The sequence below is a fragment of the Haliotis asinina genome, chromosome 13 (assembly GCF_037392515.1).
Source record: "Haliotis asinina isolate JCU_RB_2024 chromosome 13, JCU_Hal_asi_v2, whole genome shotgun sequence".
Lineage (NCBI taxonomy): Eukaryota > Metazoa > Mollusca > Gastropoda > Lepetellida > Haliotidae > Haliotis > Haliotis asinina.
The window spans coordinates 7,182,850-7,203,164 of record NC_090292.1 but is presented as its reverse complement, the minus strand read 5'-3'; the positions used below and the strand labels follow the sequence as shown (position 1 = coordinate 7,203,164).

The 20,315-nt window shown below is 39.8% G+C and overlaps 1 protein-coding gene across 8 annotated transcripts in view; it reads left to right on the top strand.

Moving 5' to 3' along the window:
- Positions 1-885: 885 nt before the first annotated feature.
- LOC137260456 (uncharacterized) overlaps positions 886-20,315 on the top strand; it is an 80,523-nt gene continuing 61,093 nt past the window's right edge. For 7 of the 8 annotated variants that reach the window (XM_067798115.1, XM_067798117.1, XM_067798119.1 and 4 more), the window contains exons 1-3: positions 886-952; positions 2,297-2,748; positions 3,251-3,386. The gene's annotated coding sequence lies outside the window, so the exon portion shown is untranslated. The remainder of the gene's footprint in view (positions 953-2,296; positions 2,749-3,250; positions 3,387-20,315) is intronic. The other variant, XM_067798116.1, reaches the window with a different exon arrangement.

The following is a 20,315-nucleotide window of genomic DNA, read 5'->3' as shown; positions in this document are numbered from 1 at the left end:
AAAAATTCCATAACCCGAAATCCTGGCCCAAACTCTTGGACGTAGCGCCAAATTGGCATCCACGAATTCAACCGTCCACCCTCGTCGCAGAGGGTGTCCAAACGGGTGCCATTTCGGGTGTTCTTGAAGGAACTCTCCCACCCCGATGCACACACACCCTTTCTTCTCGCCCTAGCTGGTCCTCAACCCACCAATCAAAACAAACCCATCCATCGCCTGAACCCAAACCTTGCGCAGCCTTTTCGCACAACACCATCTTCCAATTCTCTAGTCTTCCCATCCATCCATCCATCCACCCACCATAAACAACAACTATGTATATAGGTACCAATCGCACAAGGCTTCAAATTAAGCTTACGCAAATTCAAAAAAAAAGGTACCAAAAAAATCCGTGCTGGCCGGGGGTACTGTGCGGCTTTAATTCGTCTCCCATATATGGTCACGTACTTACTATCTACACCTCCATGCATGGACTCGCCAGCAACACTTGCTTTTACAACCTGTGCTTTAACAACCTTCGCTAACTAACTACAAACCAAACCTCTACGGGCAGGCATGTTTACATACACATATCTGCACAGGAGAATACTTGCATTTCCGTCTTTTATTAAAACCAGCTCTTTCTAGTCCTCTAGGGAGCTGGCTCACTTTCCCTCTCAGTGCTGGTGCTCAGTGAGAATAACAAGTGTATACACTCGATCGCTCCTCTGCCACGCCGGCCATTCTTACAAAACAAAACAAACGCCATCAGCCACAGTGCTGATTTCGTCTTTGCTCATTATTTACGCGCCTTATCGCGCCACCCTCATTCTTTTCACCAAACTGGATAGGGAGGGAGCTGTTTCGCTCGGGGACCGCAGTACCGACAGCTTTCCTTCCGGGTCACGTGGGCCCGCCATGCAGGTTGTGCTTTCAAACAGCGCGTGTGTGTTTTCGAGGATCGCGCGGACAGGTATGTCACCAAACTGTCTTGTATTTTACGTTTTAAAGCGCAAAGTACTCCAGCAAACCTTTCGCCGTTTGCTTGTGCAGCTGACACTGCCGTCCGACTCAGGCAATGCTTTGTTGACGTGGAGCTGGGAGACTGCCATTGTCTGCCTGTCATCGCAGCTTTCGCGGACAACCTTCCACCCAACAATGGCTCACGGTGCCTCCCCGCCCTGCAGTATTTTCTGGCTACACGTACGTGTGCGTCGTGTCGGGAGGGGAAGGGGAATGCACATGTCTACGGCCAAGATCACCTTCAGTGTTAGCCACATCGGATGGAACACTTGCACTTCGCCCATGGCCAGATATGAGCACAACTGCTCCATTTTACAATGCTTGGAAACACATCGGCTACTTTTTATCGTCAGAAAATGTAATGACGTGCCATTCACTACTTCGGCACTTCATGCAAGCCCACAAACATTTCGTTTTACGTACTTATTTATTTGTCGTTTTTGCCAGTGCAATTTAAGCTCTTGCTCCATACTTTGGGGTCACACTACTACTTGGGTGCTATGGATAATTAATGGCGAGGGTGTGTTTGTGGGGGAAGGGTGTGTATTCTTTTTTTCGGAAGTATCTGCAATGTGAGTGGGAATCCACACCCATCCAGGTCAAGCACCCTTTGTCATCTTTACAGTTTCTTGTCAGCCTCTATGGGGAAGCTCAGTGTTTTGACAAATTTAATCAGGGTCATTTAAGCAAACTCCATCATTACAAAGTTTCAGGCTACACCCAGAAAATTGTTTATATGTAGGGGCATATCTGTGTGTATAATTGGCGACTTAGGAAACAATGGGTTATTATTTATGGTATCACCAATCTTGCCTTGCTCGGGAGATGGCAGATCATATTGACTCATTCCGCCTCAACCTGCTTTACACTGCCAAAACCACTTCATTCGATCCATCCATCCATCCCTCCCTGCCTGCCTGCCTGCCTGCCTGACTGACTGTAACTTAGTGTAACGCTGTTGCAGATACCCAGTATGCACTCGGTCAAGTGCAGTACTCTGTTTTGGTATGTCAATGCCTTCAGCTGGGTGTGAATGTACATCATTTACTGTCTGCCATACATGGTATACTTTTCAAGTGTTGTTTTTTTTTTTTAATATATATTTGCTGGAGTTGCCGCACGTTTGAGTGTCTCCTTGTCAGAAGAAACTTTGTACAAGTAAATTTCCATTTTTACCATGTCACATGTTCAGTTAATCAAAGAAATTTGTTTTCTTCATTCCATTGATGCAGTTCAGGGACTACTTGAGCTGATGGTGATTCAGTTTCCCCTGCCTGCCACGGTCTGTCACAAGGTCTTACTGCTGATCACTTGGCCCCCATCCTACCCTCTACTCTTGATTGTTGCATTTGGTTGGCACATCCTGGCTGCTCGGGAATAAGTTTACTGTATCGTCAACATTTCATTGTCCTGTATTCCCCCCCCCCCCTCTGTTGTTTTCTTTCATAACGTAAATCTATTACCATGTTCTTACATGTCTTAATTATATGTTCTTCAAATTAAAGTCATATCATTTGTAAGCACTAACCCCTTTCAGTATCACAATAATGTTCTTTTAAGTGTTACATTCAGCCCCTTGTACTATCAGCCAAATCTTGTGCACTTATTAAACAGCCATTGTTGCAGTTTTCACAACCATCATGGCTGGAGCTAGACTACTCCAAAGTGTGGAGCCAAGCTCCGTCACCAGTGGCTCCAATATCATCCTTGAGGACACTCATGACTGATGGCAGGCTGATAAGACAGGTAAGTTTGTTTCAGTGAATACACACCTGCAGTCTGTGTCACACGTTCCCGCCGAGAGGATGCTTTTACGTCTCTGCTTACAGTTACAGCTTCCTGTCACCATGGAATTTGTCAGAAGGGTTTATGATGTTATTATGGTTAGGTAGGACTGTATCAATGTCAGGGCCTGGCAGGGACTCCGAAGGCTTTCAGTGTTGTCCCAGTGAATGTTTACATCATATTATGACTGTCACAGGCAGCTGTAATCCTTTGCAGATGGGATATCTCCTTATCACTAAAGCTCGTATAGATTTTGGTAGAAATGAACCAAATTAATTCCTGTTTGACATAAATCTACTCCCTTGTTGGAAATTGGAGTGAAAGCTTCTCAATATTTTGTGGTGAATATTGACTTTGCTCGAGAATGTAAGGGCTTGATGACGTTCTCAAAGCCACAATTTGGCTGTCAATTTTACTGATGCGTTCCTCATCTGGTTTCTCCAGTTTATTCCGTTTGTTCCAGGCTGACTGAGAATAGGGGAAATCATGTCCTGGCTTCCGCCTTTTCCCCAAGTGGACACTTTGCTGTCTGTGACAAACAGAAACAGCTCCATCTGTACGAGAGACAGTGGACAGGAGTTAATGCTGGTCAGTACAAGGTGAGGCAGTATAATATATGTTTGTGTTTACAGAGGAATTCTGCTGCAAGGAATTTCTGCTGTATGAGGATAAGAAAAATTAGACTCACTCACTTACTCAACAGCACATAGTATGTCTGTGTGGTGATCACTGAGGACACAGGTGATGACTGGTAATCAGGGGTGTAACAACTAATGTGTTTTGATCGATGCATGTGCAGTTTCAGTCCCGCTTAAAATTAATAAAGAAAAATATACACATCTGCTTTGTCTTTCACATAGATTTTCTGTCAGAAGTTTTATAAAAAAAAGGTTAACTTGCTATGCATTTTTGTACTTTGAATTTTCAAAATTTTCAGTATTTTTTTCTTAAGGAATCTCATTACTTTTTTGGAAAACTTATTTTAAAAGCAATGCTTTTGAAAAAAATGTGGTTATCCTAATTACCTATCAATGTCAAGTGTGTGATACAGTTCTCCAGTACGGGATAGAAAGGCGATATAAAACATTCACAGTTGACGTTGAGAGATAGATAAGAAAATTCACTCTTTTCTTTCAAGAAAAGGGAAATTACATTATAGGTGTGTTAGGCTCTCTTAGCAATTGAATTTAGGTAACACACTTACAAAGGGTAGTGTGTCAAAACGATTACAAGTACACATTAGCATTGGTCCCTTGAGAGCCAGTTCACCAGTTTCCACATCCGCGAAAGGAGAGAGTAGAAAAGCTGAACAGTTTACAGATGTTCAGGTGATGAAAGTTCACTGTAATCAAAATAATTTTCCAAAGATATTTATCTTTTTGATTGTTCGACAGTACAGAAGTTTCATAAAACAATACCTACTCACTCAAGTTGAAACTTCAGTTTGGTTTGGTTGGACCTGCCAGGTGGATATATTTTGTTTTTAATTTGCAATCTTGGGCTCAATTCCCAATAATGTGTCACTGATAACAGGTTGTGATACTTACATTTGTATGTGATAAGTGCATTTAATATTATGTATAAATTGTCCTTTTCACAGTTGCACTGAAATATTGCCAATGTGACATAAAATTTCAGAGAATTAATGATCATTTGATTGGCTGGTAAGGTAATTTTTCATGAATTTCTTCATGAATCAAACGAAATTTGGGCAATGATAGGCCTGTTGTTTGCTTGGCTTGAGACAGAATGAGCATGGCCTGTGTTGTTCATAATTATACTAAATGTTGTCAGTGGCTCACTGTTGACTGCACAGAATAAGTTGTCATGATAATAGTACTGCCACTGAGCATTCAGTTCTTCAAATTAGTCAGTGTGGATGTGATACGGCTGATTACCATGTTTTATTGGGTAACACAACTTGAAAACTAAAACATAAGCCACCGCGTTAGAGGTTTGTTTGGATGTTGACTGGATATTGATGATGACTGGGTAACACAACTTGAAAACTAAAACATAAGCCACCGCATCAGAGGTGTGTTTGGATGATGACTGGGTATTGATGATGACTGGGTAACGCAACTTCAAAACTAAAACATAAGCCACCGCGTTAGAGGTATGTTTGGACGATGACTGGATATCGACCATTGGAATCTCTTATCTTAAAATTTACAATTGTGGACGACTAATTTGTTTGGACTTGCCTTGCTTCTGTCATTACTGTGACTGTATGTAATCCTTGGCCAGACTTGGTAATGATGTTCATGATACAGGACTAGTAAGCATTGTCATAATAATCTTCATCCATTTTGTCAAGGAAATTTGCAGACGTACCATCAGTCATCACATCAGAGAAAAACATGCTATGAAATCATCTTTTATCTGAAATTAAATCCAAAAAAAATAACTCTGTAATCATGACATGCAGTAGTTGTTTCAAGATTCTTGTGTTTGAAATCTCAGGAAAAGATATCAAGTCAAACTTTGATCAACATGAAAGCTGAAATTTCTACACATCAAATATTTCAACTTTTCAAAATGAAATGATTATCCATCTGTCAGAAATCCTATATTTCCAATCTGTAGATTAAGAAAATTATTTTTGTCTGTAATGTAAAAAAATCCTGATTTTTTTCCCACTGATTTCACATTATTTGAGAGTGAAAGAATTCTACAAACTCTAATAACTGTCATTAAACTGTTTCCCTGGTAACCAGAGGTAGTCTCTGCGCCATTACGGTCTCTCGTCTTTATTCAATAAAATTTCGATCCCTCTGTTGCAGTGATTCAATTAGCTTTTCTTGACTGCAGGTTGATTTTGTGTAAGTCTAAAATGCCCTGCTCTAAGCTTTGTGATCAGAGTTTAAAGTGTCACTTGTTTTATATAAATAACAATCTCAAAAGTGTAAGTTTGTTGTTTTTTTTTTGTAATTTTGTTTTTGGTGAAAGAAATGTGTTGACTTCCTGTCTGTAGGCTCCTGTAACTGTGGCAGTGCATTTTAATGCCTTGTTGTGCCGCGACTATGATTATGATATTAATCAACATCTGGCAATGCTCAAGTTTTTCATCAGGATGATTTACTACTAAGTCTTGTTGTGTTGATTAGATGGACAAAAGGGCTGAAGAAAATCAATAATTAATCCAAATCCCCAATGGAATTTTGACTTTGCTGTCATAGTAATGTGGGCTCCCATTACATCTCCATTCCAGAAAACCAGACCTGTGTTCACATTTCAAAATTTATTTCCACAATAAAAGAAGCAAAATAGGTTTGTGCTTCGACACCACCCTTGAAATGAAGGTTTTGGGGTTCAATGTCTCCATGCTGTTTTGTATTGTTTGTCAACTCCATCTTGCCACATCCAGATTATTTCAATCTTCCTTGATATATTATCTGACAATCACAAGCTTATTATATTTATTATTACTCTTCGATAAGCTTCTATTTCCAGTTTTCATAATTTCACTTCAACTGGCCTTTTCCCAAGAACTGGACATGAGAGATATCAGCTAATTTGCTGTGTATGGATAGACAATATTGGTTTCAGATGGAATGACAGTCAAACATGTTTAGACTGACAAAATAGTTTTTTTCACTCTTTGAGTTTTTGTAATTTGTGTCCGCATTTTCATGTGACTGATGAAAACTATTTTCCTATGAACTGTTTGCCAGTTTTCACTTGGGTGACAAATCTGTCCGGAAATGGTTTTACAAAATCAAAAGAATATTTGTGTATATTCATCTTTGAGTGTCATTTGGAAGGGATTTCATCTCATGGTTCACATCTTTGTAATATCTAAATCAGAACGTAGCAATCAACTGATGGCCTATCAGATGTTACATTCTAAATCTCGATGTGTTTTCTGGGTAAAAAGCGACAAACGTGCATGAAGGATGGGACTTAAGTTGTAAATGTTGAAGCAAGGCCATATTTTCCTTTTGTTCAGGATGAAAGAATTGTCAAATGGAAAAAGTTGGTGCTTGGGTTTAAGTCCAAATTGCGCCACGGTCGTGTCTGGTTCGTGTCACGTCAAGAGCAATCACTCTAGTGATTACCTGGGTGTTTCTGTGCCTGCAGGTGTGTGTCTTGATTGACAGCTTGTCTACCTGTGTGACTGAAGGTCTCCATGGACATTGATTACTCTGTGTTTCTCATTGATGGAGTAATGAGCAGTCTTGTAGGAGCTATGGAACTACTCCATTAACTTGGCCAGGGACTGAGGACAGGCTTTTACCGTGTTTAAAATCAATCTCTCTTGGAATTGAACTTCATCAAAAGATTAAGAGGAACAGTTTACTTGTTTCCCCTTGGACTGCTTTGTCGGTGCGGAGGTTGACGTTGATGTGGATGTGGAATCAAAGTTTCCGACGAGAGATGGTTACAATCAAAGTTTGATAAGACGAGTAATAGGCTGACTGTGTTGTCGAGATTACCTTCACGGAGTCGGTGAAGTTTGTTGATTGCGCTGTTTACCTCTGGTTTTGTTCTGTAAATGATTCCATGTAGTTGCAAACTGAGAAAGATATGGGCAACATCAGTGTATTGCTCGTGGGTATGACTGTAGTGTGTTGAGTTGTCATATACTATATGCAAGCTGCAGTGCAGAGTTGGCTCCCTTTAGCATGCCAGAAGTGTGGAATTAGATAGATTGCTCAAAGCAGCCATAAACCTCACTGCTTCTCGCTCGCTCGCTCACTCACTCACTCACTCACTCACTCACTCGGGTTAAGATGGACAAATGGCTGTCATCAGCATAATCTGTGTACACATTAAAAGATCACTTTTTGAAAATGTATTGGTGCACTGTTTGTACCTCTTACGATTTGGAAACAGAAATATGGAACCCAGCATTTCCCAGAGGCCGCCTTACCTATGATGTTTAGTTTTTTAGAGATTATTAGGCATCCAATATATGTAAGTTTGGACTTTGCAACATCTGAATTCATCAAAGCATCAAGTTTGATTGATCTCAACTTTACATCAACATTCTCATCAAGTTCCAAATTAATTGCTCCAGCACAAACTTTCATGGTGTATCTGAACGTACAGCATCATCGTAATGGATGCTCCCCCAGTCTCAAGAATCGGTTACTGGCTTGTTTATCCAAAAAGCTTTCTGGGAAACAAAGGGCTCTTTTGTTGATCAAGTCTAACAAGTATCTCCTCTGATAACACATATGTGATGGATGTTCTCATGGCATGAGGACAGGTCGAGCTGGTTTGCAAATGACATTCTTGTGTAAGCTGTGTAGGGCATGACTGGCTCGATGGTTACAACAGCTTTGATAGTGATTTTTTACAATGAATTTTTTTTCCTGGTAGTTTGGATTTATCGGTATTTGCTTTATGTTCAGCATTCTGATATCGCAGGAGTAATGACTGACTTTAACTTGTTTGAGTAGCATTTTAGAAGTTGAGACGTACAATATATGACAAACTTCATGCATAATAACCTATTTATTTCCTGAATGCAACATTTTTATACAGATTCTTGTACCATTGTGAAGCTTGGGAATGGTACAAGAATCTGTATTGAAACATCTCACTTGCAAAAGATAAAGTTGTCATCCATAAAGTTTGTTCTATATCATCATCTCTCGGTTGATGGTGGCCTTGAATGTACATTTTTATGATGATGGTGATGATGATGGTGGTGACGAATGTGATGGTTCTGTGACTATGACAGAAAACTGAGGACAAATTTGACCAAAACAGTGATAATGACCTTTGTTGGTGGTGATGATGTTGATAATAAACGTCACATAATAATGTCATATGACAACGTCGCATAACAACAATTGTGGACGAAACGAGTAAATGAACATGACTGCAATGCTGTTGAAAAAAAGCAAGATAATAACAAAAGGAAACGTTATGACCGTAGCCTGATGGCAACGCTTATTATTTAAAACATTTCACATAGACATGGTTTCAACATGGACAACAGCGTCAGTGAAAGATGAGGCTGGGAGATTCCACCAGTGTTCTGTAGACGTATCAACAGACTCTACGTAATGACCTTTGCAGCGTCTGTCACAGTGTGGATGCCGTGTCCTGAGTCAGGGGACAAGGAAGATGTTGTTGCCTTATAAGACAAACACTTGACTGGTTTCACGTCACCTCACCTTAGGCAACATGTTGGAATGATGATTGTCACGAAAAACGTATTTCCAAACCTGTGCTACAAGTTATAAAGTTGAAGTGAAGTAAATACCTGGGGATCTTGAGATTCGTACAAAGGCTTCACTGTGACAGCGGGGAGGGAGTACTATTTGACAAATATGTCAGTCAGATAGTCATCCTTCATCATTCTTCAGGAATGGTTGGATGGTGGGGATGGTGGTCTTTGGGGGAGGGGTGGTGGGGTAGCCCAGTGGTTAAGCATTTCCTCGTCACGCCAATGACCAAGATAGGATTCCCCACACTGGTACAATGTATGAAACCCATTTCAGGTGTCCACCACTGTGATGTGACTGGAATGTTGATAAAGGCAGCATGAAACTGATCTCACTGAGTCGATCTTCTCTGTCTCTGCCACTCTTTACAGTTATCAGAGATTTAAACATTGTTTATTTTTCTGACATCATCTGTATCGATATACATTTCTTTATATGTAGCTGCTGGTTGAAGGTACCATATTCTATTTCATAATCTGATAGCCAACTGGTAGAAACAGTGCAGCATGTATTTCCATCACTGGAAATAAGAAGCTTGGTGACCCAAAGGCCGGTCTATTGACAAACACTGCATGTTTTGTTTGCCCAATCCATCACCGCCATCCCATCTGACGGCATGCCTCGCTAACTATATGGCACATATATGCAACAGCACTTAGCAGAACCAGCAATGACGACATCAATGTCACAGATGCAGTTTTAATAAAATTTTTGTGAAAATTTAATAATAAGACATGTGCTGCCTTGCGGTCGAGGAAGCACTGTGTGCCGTGTCGATGAAATATGTTGTCCTTGTCATCACCAATATGTGGGAAGTCATGCAAAACCATTATTCAGTCATCCAGGATGTAATTTGACTTGGGAACACAAAGGATAGACTAATGCTTGTTATCTGAAAATATATAATTTTGTGAGAGAACACTCCATTTAATGGACCGTCTGGAAGGTGGGTGATTCAGAATCTTTGAAAAATCTAGACTTGCTACATCTGGGGCTTTAGCATTGCAGAAAGTGATGGGTGGAAGGACAAAAATATGGTTCTGGGTCTGAGAGATGGCACCCATTGCTAGACAAGGGTGACAGTGTTTGTGTCACTGTCGGATAATGGATTTGGTCGACAAATACTTCCTGATGGACTTGATATGTGTGAAGCTCTTAATTTATGGGAAGTTGTTTGCTAAAAAAGTGGATTCTCTTCCACTGGAGTCCAGACCAATATTTTTTCTTTCCTTTTACCGAATTCTTTGATTGTGATTTAAAATTTATTGCTTTGATTCAAACTGGTTCGTTATACCTATAAAATATTTACATTGATAATTACAATTACGTGAACCACAAAGTCATTTTAACTTCACATTTAACAGTAATAATCAGCATTTGTCAAACACCTAATCCTACATGCATCCTGTGACGAGTTGGCTTACAATCACAATATCATTTGCAGAGACAGTCAGCAAACATGTAGATTTATGATCATGTAACATACTGATGCATGCCATCCGTCATAGCGCCAAGTGAAGGCCCTGTCTGCCAACACAGGAATTTTAACCCTGTAAGGAGTTGTGAACAGAATGAGACTCTATCTGAGTTTAATCAAACACAGTTATTGCTTGACAAACTGTATTTTCTATACATCACATCAGGGGGAAAGATCAAATATAAAATTCTGTCCTTTGGCCGTTAGTCTTGAACATCAAGGCCTGTATTGTGAACGGTAAACTGGAAATGCATTCCCTGGCTGGGGTTGTGCAAACACTGGGCCTGTTTTGCCGCAAGTCTGGTGTTGTTTGGAGGGAGCATTGTTTGGTTTGAGTTAAGAGAAGAAGTAAGAGCTAGCGATGTAAAATGGTTACATGTTTTCTGCAAATGGAGGTTGAGCTTACTTCATTGGTACTGAAACAACCTATCATAAGGAGTGGTGCAGTTGTGTTGTGTGAGGGAGAGTTTTGCACAGGTTGTGTGGCACAACATAGTGGGAGACGTTTACTGTGTAGGGAACCTCGATGGTGAATACTCGCGTCTTATTGATCACAGAATGTCAATACTACGCGACATGGTTTTGTCTTGATCTTTTGAGAGCAAGTTATAGATTGAAACTTAATCGAAAGTCAGCAAAAACTACCTTAGTGCCTCCAATAATTCACCTGGGACGTTACGGCTATATCGGCCAGGCTGAAGTTCATAGTTCCTGAAATATTTTTCTTGCTTGATCAGCATTTTTTACTTTTTATCAAGAAGTGACCCAATAGCCGGTGTGCAGTGACTCCAGTGGTGTTTGACACATGCCAGGACACATGGTCTGGTGTTCATTCTATCAGCCTCCCTGTGTCTGAGTAAGCCTTGAACATGGATCGTTGTTCATGTTATTGACCATCAGGTGTCTGAGTGTGCCTTTCACTCTCACTCTCTCTTTGTCTTTCTCTCTCTCACACATGTGCACTCACTCGCATACACAGACGTGAACTTACTCACATACACACACATGAACTCATTCTTGCTGTTCATGCTTTCACCCATTAGTCCGCCTCTATGTCACTCAACGTTTTACAGGTTCACATATTTCTGAATGTGAAAACACATGCTTTCTCAAATAAGTGACAAATTAGAATCTCGCTGATTTTACTGAGGTTCAGTTAATTTGGAAAACAAACCCCAAAACAGTGATGTTCCCAGCACAATGCATGGCTGTGTTATGACGGGTATACTTCAGAAACCAAAACAACAGCAGTGTCTATAGTTTGTTTGTGTATTTGCTCCGATCGGCAGTGATACCTGGGTGGCTTGGGTCACGTGATTGCTACCTATGGACCAATTATTTCCATTTTGCCTTTGTATGACAACATGGGTCATACATCAGCATAGAGAGGAGGCCTGGCCAAAATGAAGGTTTGTTGACAAAAGTCTGGAACAACAAGATAAATACACGTCCTGTTGTTCCACATGTTGAATTAGTGGGCACAAAAGAGTTGTCTGTCCGTTAGACTTTGAGATAGGGGTACTATTTTGGGAAGATTTACAGTCCTCTGTCGTGGAGTGACAGTACACAATCACAATCCCTGGGAGGGGCACACGGACCCCCAACATACAATATTTGCACTGTTTTGTTCAGTCTGTGTCCCCAGTTCTCTGAAAATAGACCGGGTGCTTTGCTTGTCAGGTAAATTGACAAAATGTCTGTATAGATATTGATTATAGAAAGCGGCTTTCATTATTGCAGTAGGGACTGCCTAGTGGTTAAAGTGTTCTCTTGGCATGCCGAAGTTCTGGGTTCAATTTCCCCAAGTTTCTGGCATTCCCCAGCATGATGTTACTAGAATATTGCTAAAAGTGGCATAAAACTAATCTCACTCACTGTTATGGAGTGAGAAAAGTTAACCTACTCATGTATTTTTAATCTTTTTAATAGTTATAAATTTAAGTTTTTACATTAATTAGCAAATTAAATGAAAGAAATTGATAAATAGAACTTATCAGTTGCTAGAAAGTAATAAAGTCACCTGTCAAGTCTGTTTGAATATTTGACTTGTGTCGTATACATTTTAACGATTTTGATGAGTCAAGATGACTCAGTTTGTTGGTTGTCATATGGCGGCAGCCTATGTACATGTATTGAAGAAAGCGGTGTTTGTATTTGCATAGCTTGAAGATAGAATGATGTTGTACATGTCATGTGTTATGTCCGACAGTCGACGATACTGAGAGGAGACCTTTGGGTGCGAGCAAATATATTTTAATTTGATTAAGTGTTGCTGAAAATCAAATTCATCTACAGTAATAATTTTATATTATGCCCTCGACCTAAATTGTGAAAGGCTGGAAATGAGCTATGATGACTCAGCAGGTTTTTTTTAACCATGTGGGTATGGTTTGTATTCTGAAGTTGAAAATAAAGTGGGGTTGAACTCAGATTGTCTTAACAGAATGGAAAGTTGACAACATGGACAATTTGAAAAGTGTTGAAATGCAGAAGATATCAATGATACATATTCAGTTTGATACATCAACCCTTGTCATTTAAGACAACACCTTCAATAATCAATAATTACTTTCACTGTGGAGAGAATGTAAGTTGGTATTCTGTTCGTGTGAAGCAGTTGAAGCATTTTGCATGTCCAAACAGGACATGGAATTCGATCATTGTTGGTGCCAAACATGAGAGACAAGGTAATTTCATCATGCTGGAAACCAGAACCTGTTGTGATATAGAGAAACTACAATGCCGAGTGATAAACACAGGTTATGATCCATTGTGTCGCTGAACACAATTGTTGTGTTACAACACAAATGCAGCATTGTGTGGACATATTGCTTTTGGCCTTTTGAACAATTGCAAGACTGAAGTGACTCTATTGCTATCATTAAGTAAAATTGCCAAGTTTGTGACCTTTAGAAAGGTCAGAGGTTGTGGGTTAAATCTGAAACATAATATAACAGTTTTGTGTCAACAGTGTTTGTAGCCATTCAATCAAATCCACAGGACATTACCATAATTATTTCATGTTGACTATGCCCGCATATTCGGCATATAAATGACGTCAACGTCATTGGGTAAATTAGGGGGAACCCAGTCCGATACTGACGATACTGACCCACATTTGTCGTGGAATGCTGTGGGTTTGATATAAATGTTTAGTAAAAGGAATTGATTTGTTTACATTGATTTTGCTCTGTGTTCCCTGGACTGGTATATCTCGTTTATTCCGATATTGACGACCCTGGTCATTGTACATTGTGACATTAGCATGCGTGTGTGGCTTCTGAGTACATTGGAGTCTACAGAGGATTAGTGGAATGTACGCGGGCTTTAAGCTGGATGACTCAAATGGACGAAATGTCCAGTCAATTAGTAATGTGTGGAGCGTGAGATGTAGGTACAGGATCAGCAACTCTGAAAAAAAACCATGTAGACGTTTATTTTGGAGTCTCTTATGTTTTAGAACCATATTGACCCTTCTTTTTGTGGGCCATACAGACCTTCTTTTTGTGGGCCATACAGACCCTTCTTTTTGTGGGCCATACAGACCCTTCTTTTGGAAACCAATGTAGACTCTCTTTTGGAAGGCAGTTTAGACCCTTCTTTTAGAGACCCCTGTCAAGACTCCATGTAAAACTCTTCTTTTGAACACCCATATAGCTCATCTTTTGAAGACCCTTCTAGACCCATATCGAGACTCCATGCAACCTCTTCTCTTAGTCACCCGTGTAGCTCATCTTTTGAAGACCCTGGCCTGTCTGGGCTGGTGTAGCATCAGACCTGTGGCATGTTCATAGTCGGCTGGTTCTCTAGCTCCAGGATTAGCTGACATCAGAAATATTGCTGATTCATCATATCGGCCCATCAGTCAGTTGTGTATTAAGTATTCATGTCACAAGTGTTTTCCATTTAACAGTTACGGTGAAATAGCTCCACTTCCAGGCAACAAGTCCCCCATGCCACAGCCTTAATATACCATATTATAGCTCAAGTGGTGGGAATTGAGAACGTGGAGTTGTTGCCATTCCTGTAATCTGCTATCTCCGGCTGTAGGCAGATGACTGGTGGACAGTATCTAGTGTCATGTAAACAATCGTGTTTTCTGCTTGGTGTTGTTTTTATTTCATTGTTAGTACATATTTTCACAAGGGATATTTCATTGCAGTGATCAGAAATGTTTATAGCTAGTGAAAGTGTTTTGAGTTCCAGTTTCTCTTTGTCAAGATATTCTCAAGGGTTTAAATCTCTACAGAATTTATGGTACTTACATTATGGTGCCCCCCTTTTACCTGTGCCCCCAGCCATTCAAACTGTATGTTTTTGCGGGAACTGACCACAATGGGGACTACTGGATGGTTCAGATCATTATATTTTATCTTCTGGTGATCATGGACTCGTGTGACCAAATCACATGACCACATCCACACAGCACTATATGTAATGAAAACTATCAAAATATAACTAAAAGGTTTATGTAGAAATGATGTGGCAAGCGATGGTGATGTTACTGGGTATGTTACTATGAAATTAATAAAACAGGAAAATAACAGCTCTGTCAGAAAAATTTATAAATTTGTGAAGTTGGATGATGACGACAGAGATCACAATAATTTTTATGATGATATTGAAGATGACAATGTTGATGCCAATGATGGTGGCGATAATGACGATGCTGATTACACCATGATGATTATTATGACGATGATGATGTGTCACACAGTTGTACTTGTTCTGTTCAAGTGAGTGAGTGAGTGCGCTTGGTTTATGCCCCTTTCAGCAATATTCCAGCAATATCACAATTGGGGACACGAGAAATTCTCTCTGACACATGCTCACACTCACTCACTCACTGTGACACACTGACTCACTTTGTAGATAATGACGTCCTGGCACGTGAGGATGTAAACACACTGATCAGTGCTGCGATCCTAATAAATGGCCTGTGACTGGAACCCTGCAGCACATTTAGTTGATTACAGTATACGAATAACCACAGAGAAACTACATTTTTGTAGCACTGAAACTAAAGCTACAAGTCGACAGAATACAAGCCAGCTCAGACAATGAAGGGACAGCTCAGAGCTGACAGCTCCAATTTCAGACAGTTGTCTTTTGACATCCAAACCCCTGCTATCAACAAATGTCAATTGACAATGAACGACAGATGAAATAGCAAAGAACAGCGAGTCAAAGGGAAAGCACAACATTTGGTTTGCCTTGTGAGAGAGGTATCACCTTCAACGACTCCCCTCCTGTAGCCTCTGAAAGGGGCCAGGGAAGTTAATACTCGCAACACGTAAAGGTCATCGCTGGGGTCACCTTAGGCGACAAGGCCTCGGCACAAAGATAACTGTCGCACATTTCTTGTTATCAGTGACAAACTCATGTACTGACAGGTGTAATCAACAAATTGTCTCCTCGGTGGTTGTAAATTTAAGTTTTTCATACTTCCACATACGTTTATGAGTTCTGCGACTGGGGAAGGAGATGTTTTAATGACAGGGCTTTTACAGACAAGGCTTTGATGTACTTGCTAGGGGAAGAAAGCAAGGATCTTCTGTGATGATGCAATGAATCGCTTCATATGGAATATATTTTACATTAGGATGTAGATACTATCTACCAGATAATAATAAAACTAATAATCACCACATTTTGTTGCTGAAAATTTAGTTTCACCTTTCTGCACAATTTCTCACTTGTAGAACTTTCAGGGAACCAACAAATATAGCATTGAAAGACTCTAGATAGTAATAATAAAACTAATAATCATGATGGTGGGTTCCTGAAAGTTTAGTTCCACCTTTTCTGTGTAATTTCTCGAGTGTAAAACTTTCCAGGACATGAGGGAGTTTCTGACAAGATTAGATGTACCTCGAGATAGTATTGAGAAATGAGCCTGGAAAGGGAAGTTGAGCGTTAATGAGACTAATTAGTGGAGGCTGGTCTTGGCTCCCATCTTGTCCGTCTCTCTCTGTGTCGCATCTCGGCGGTATCGGAGCATCCATGTTTGATACTGGAATATCAATATTGGTGCACAACCAGAGATATAACGCTCATTAACGATGACAGGAATGATTAATTCTGCTCCTGTTTCATATACTCTGGTGATAAATCTCATGTTACTTTGATCAGATTCATCTGAGGTCTAGACTAGAATTCACTTCAGTATCATTAGTTCTGAGGAAGATATGACATATGGATTTGTAAGGGATATTGAGTGTCTCAATATCTTCTTCCTACCTGTGCTTGTTTTTGGAGCATCTTTACATAGTGAATAATGATCAGTAGCACTTAATCATAACATCACCATTAAACATTACTGCACGTGATGCTTATGAAAGAAAACATTGACATTTTGGTGTTATGATTATCTTCCAGGAGTGTCAATTTAACATATAAAAATAAACTTTCCGAATTTGACCATGACATGCTCTCCTCTAATAAGTGTCCAAATTCAAGACCAATCTTTTGGCCTTAGTAAATTTTATTGCACTCATATTTTTCAGGTTTTCCACAAATATTTTGCAGAAAGTTACACACAACAGTTTTATATTTTTTATAGGAAATTTAAATTTTCATTGGCTTTTGATAACAAATACTCATATGATTAATTCTAGACACACCTCTTTTTCAGTTTTCTTTACACCTTGTAAATGCAGTCATTTAAGCAGATTATGTTTGATCCCAGTCTCCAGAAGTGTTGGCTGTTGTCCAATGGTTTGTGCAGTAGGTTGTGTTACCAAGGATTGAGGTTGAATCCTGGCAAATTTTGTATTACATCTCATGGTAGATAGCTTAATGTTTGAATCCCATATAGGTTGGTTCGGGTTTTGATTCCCATATTGATTTTGAAGGGTTTGAATCCCATCGTGTTTGGTTCAGGGTTTCACTCCCATATTGGTAGGTTCAGGGTTTGAATCCTATTTTGGTTGGTTCAGGGTTTCACTCCTATATTGGTAGGTTCAGGGTTTGAATCCTATTTTGGTTGGTTCAGAGTTTTAATCCCATATTCGCTAGGTAAGGGTTTGAATCACATATTGTTTGATTTATTGTTTTAATCCCATATTCATCGGTTAAGGGTTTGAATCCCATATTGTTTGGTTTCAGGGTTTGAATCCCAATATAGTTGATGTGTGTGTAAAGCCAAAATGTTTTCCTTCACAGTTGGAATTCCTTGTATTGGGCAGCAGACAATGGCATAATGAGAAAACATAATGTCATTGTTTCAAAACATCACCTCCATTACCAATACCCCGTGACAACACTAAATACATGAATCCAGAGATGAATGTATGTCCTACAAATACATGTGAAAAACACATGGAAAATGATAGAGAACTTGAACAAGCTTTTGGACAGAATCATTCATGAAATAAACATGATGATTTAGAAATTGAAAAGGGTATGATCAATCTCCTCAGACGGGAAGGGTCACAGAGGCTGACTGATATTGAAACAGTATTCACTGAGTTTGAAGATGGGTCCCTAGCTGATGGTTCTAGGAACAGAAGTTGATTGTCTTTTATTTCCGTGGCAACGGCAGGGACCATGGCATGACATTGAGTTACGGACAATATTGATAGCTAGGATAAAACATGTATCAAATAAAATATTGTGTTATTGATTGTGTTTTTCTTCTCGTTGGTATTTAATAATTTGAAAGGGACCCATAACATTTTTGTGAGGGTTATGTGTTTCCGTTAAATGTATTGCCCAGTGTATGAGTCACTTATGGAGATTGTTGAACAGTGCCATCTGACGCAATATTTACCATCTTGTTCTTTGTTTCAGGTAAGTGTCTAATGCATATGGATAATACATGGTGAAGTGGGAGTGGTACGTGCTGGTAAGGTAGGGAACTCATGTGGAATCATCAGAGTCAAATATCGTCACCAACAAACTGAAGCATCTTTAACCATCTGGTAGCTTTCTTGTCCCTCATTTTTTATCCATCCATACATCTGTACATCCATAGGTTAAGTGCAGCTCTCACTCCTTTCTTCATCCAGTTCAAAGTTTTATTGAGATGTATTTATCTTCTTCCTCCCATCCATCTATCCATCCACCCATCTGTTAATCCATCCTTCAACCCATGCTCGGTTCTCACCCAGTCCCTTCTTTGAAACATCCTTCCCACTTTCCCAGTCAAGAACCAAGCAATCCGTGGCCGTTAAAGTTTGACCTGAAAACGCTGTCAACCATTCCCAGAGACCTGGCCATGTTTGGTATAGTGAAGAGTCGTCCAATGTGAGGTAACGAACTGATGGGGAACTGAGGCGACCATGTTGCCATGTGATTGTCTAAGATCCTGAATCAATAGTGAAATGTGATCCAGCAGAAGAACATGACCTGCTGTGCCCTGGAGGACATCAGATGACCTGATTGTACTACAGCTGTCGACCCAACAATTAAACCCAGATACATCATGTAGTACTATTTCGAGGGATTTCACAAAGCAGTCTTAATATAGACACTGGCATAATCCTATGCCTTTTCATTAAAATCGGAACTACATCAGCCTTAGAGGTATGATTGCTGGTTGTGCAAGTCAACCGCTTTGGACAAGATAGACAGTTCATATGCCATGTTGCATTTCACTGCAGATCCCTCAGTGGCCAAGACATTACTCAGATGGGCTGTCCTCAGAAAACACTTTCACTGTCCGACTTTTCAATGTCGTCAACTTACTCAATCTACACACATTTAGAAGTGATGACAGCAACATGTGACCTTCACATCGCCCAACAACATTTGACCTTCACATCGCCCAGCAACATTTAACATTTACAGTGGCCATCAAAACTCAACCCTTATCTTACCCTGCTCGTAGAGACCTTGACCTTACATTGCAAGTAGTGACCATTGCCATCCCATGATGGCTTTAGCTTCTGCTGCTGTTTGTTGGTGGACTGTCAAGAGAGAGCAGTTGGGGAGTTACGAAAAGTATTAGCCAGCTAATGTTATTGACAGTTTTCCTCATATTCTCGTGGTGAATAACTGGAAATATGGCAGAATCATTCAGGCATGGAAATTGTTTACCCAGTGTGTTTCACTTGGGTGTGCAATAAAACGATCAGCCACAACTTTTCCACTTTGTTATTCGTGGGAAATATGGAGTTGCAATTTAATTTGTCATTTCATTGTAAATGGTTTGAAGTAAGTTGAAAAGATGCATGGAAACACCTTTTCCCTTCAATTTATCAATATTAATATTTCACTGTACCAAGGAACAGATGGATGAAGGTCAGAGGTCAGATCCGAATCTTATCTATCACTGTGCAGTGCATGGAAAAACAATCAGGAACAATAAGATGCTTTAAAAAAAGAAATTGTTTCAGGAAATGAATTTCGAAAAAATTTGCAAGATTTGGATCTCAGAGAGTTTTTCTGGCTTGGAATTATTGCACTAACATTCTATACCTGTTACAAATAAAAAAAATCAAATTTCATTTTACCAGGAAAATTCGATATATTTTCTGCTTCTAACAAGAGTTGGATGGACATGAATTATTTGTTTAGAAAAGGCTTGTTCACTACACATTTAAGACAGACAAGGAACTTGGCAGCCATTGTACAGCATGAACGATTAAGGGATCTGGCCACGTGTGATAAGGCCGTGGATCCTCTGTATTAAGTCTGCTAATAGTATCAGATTCTCTTTACATGAAAGAAGAAATCAAGTGGAAAATCTCCTTGTTTCGAGCATCTATTACGACCACTGGACACTGTTAGGCAGCCCGAGTCTCTCGGTGACACGCTTAATTATTGTCTTTGATCGATGGATCATGAGAAGAGACAGGCTTGCGACTTATGATTACACTGCCATAATCCAATTTATGATGCAGCTTGATAGATCTAAATCCTCACAGTGC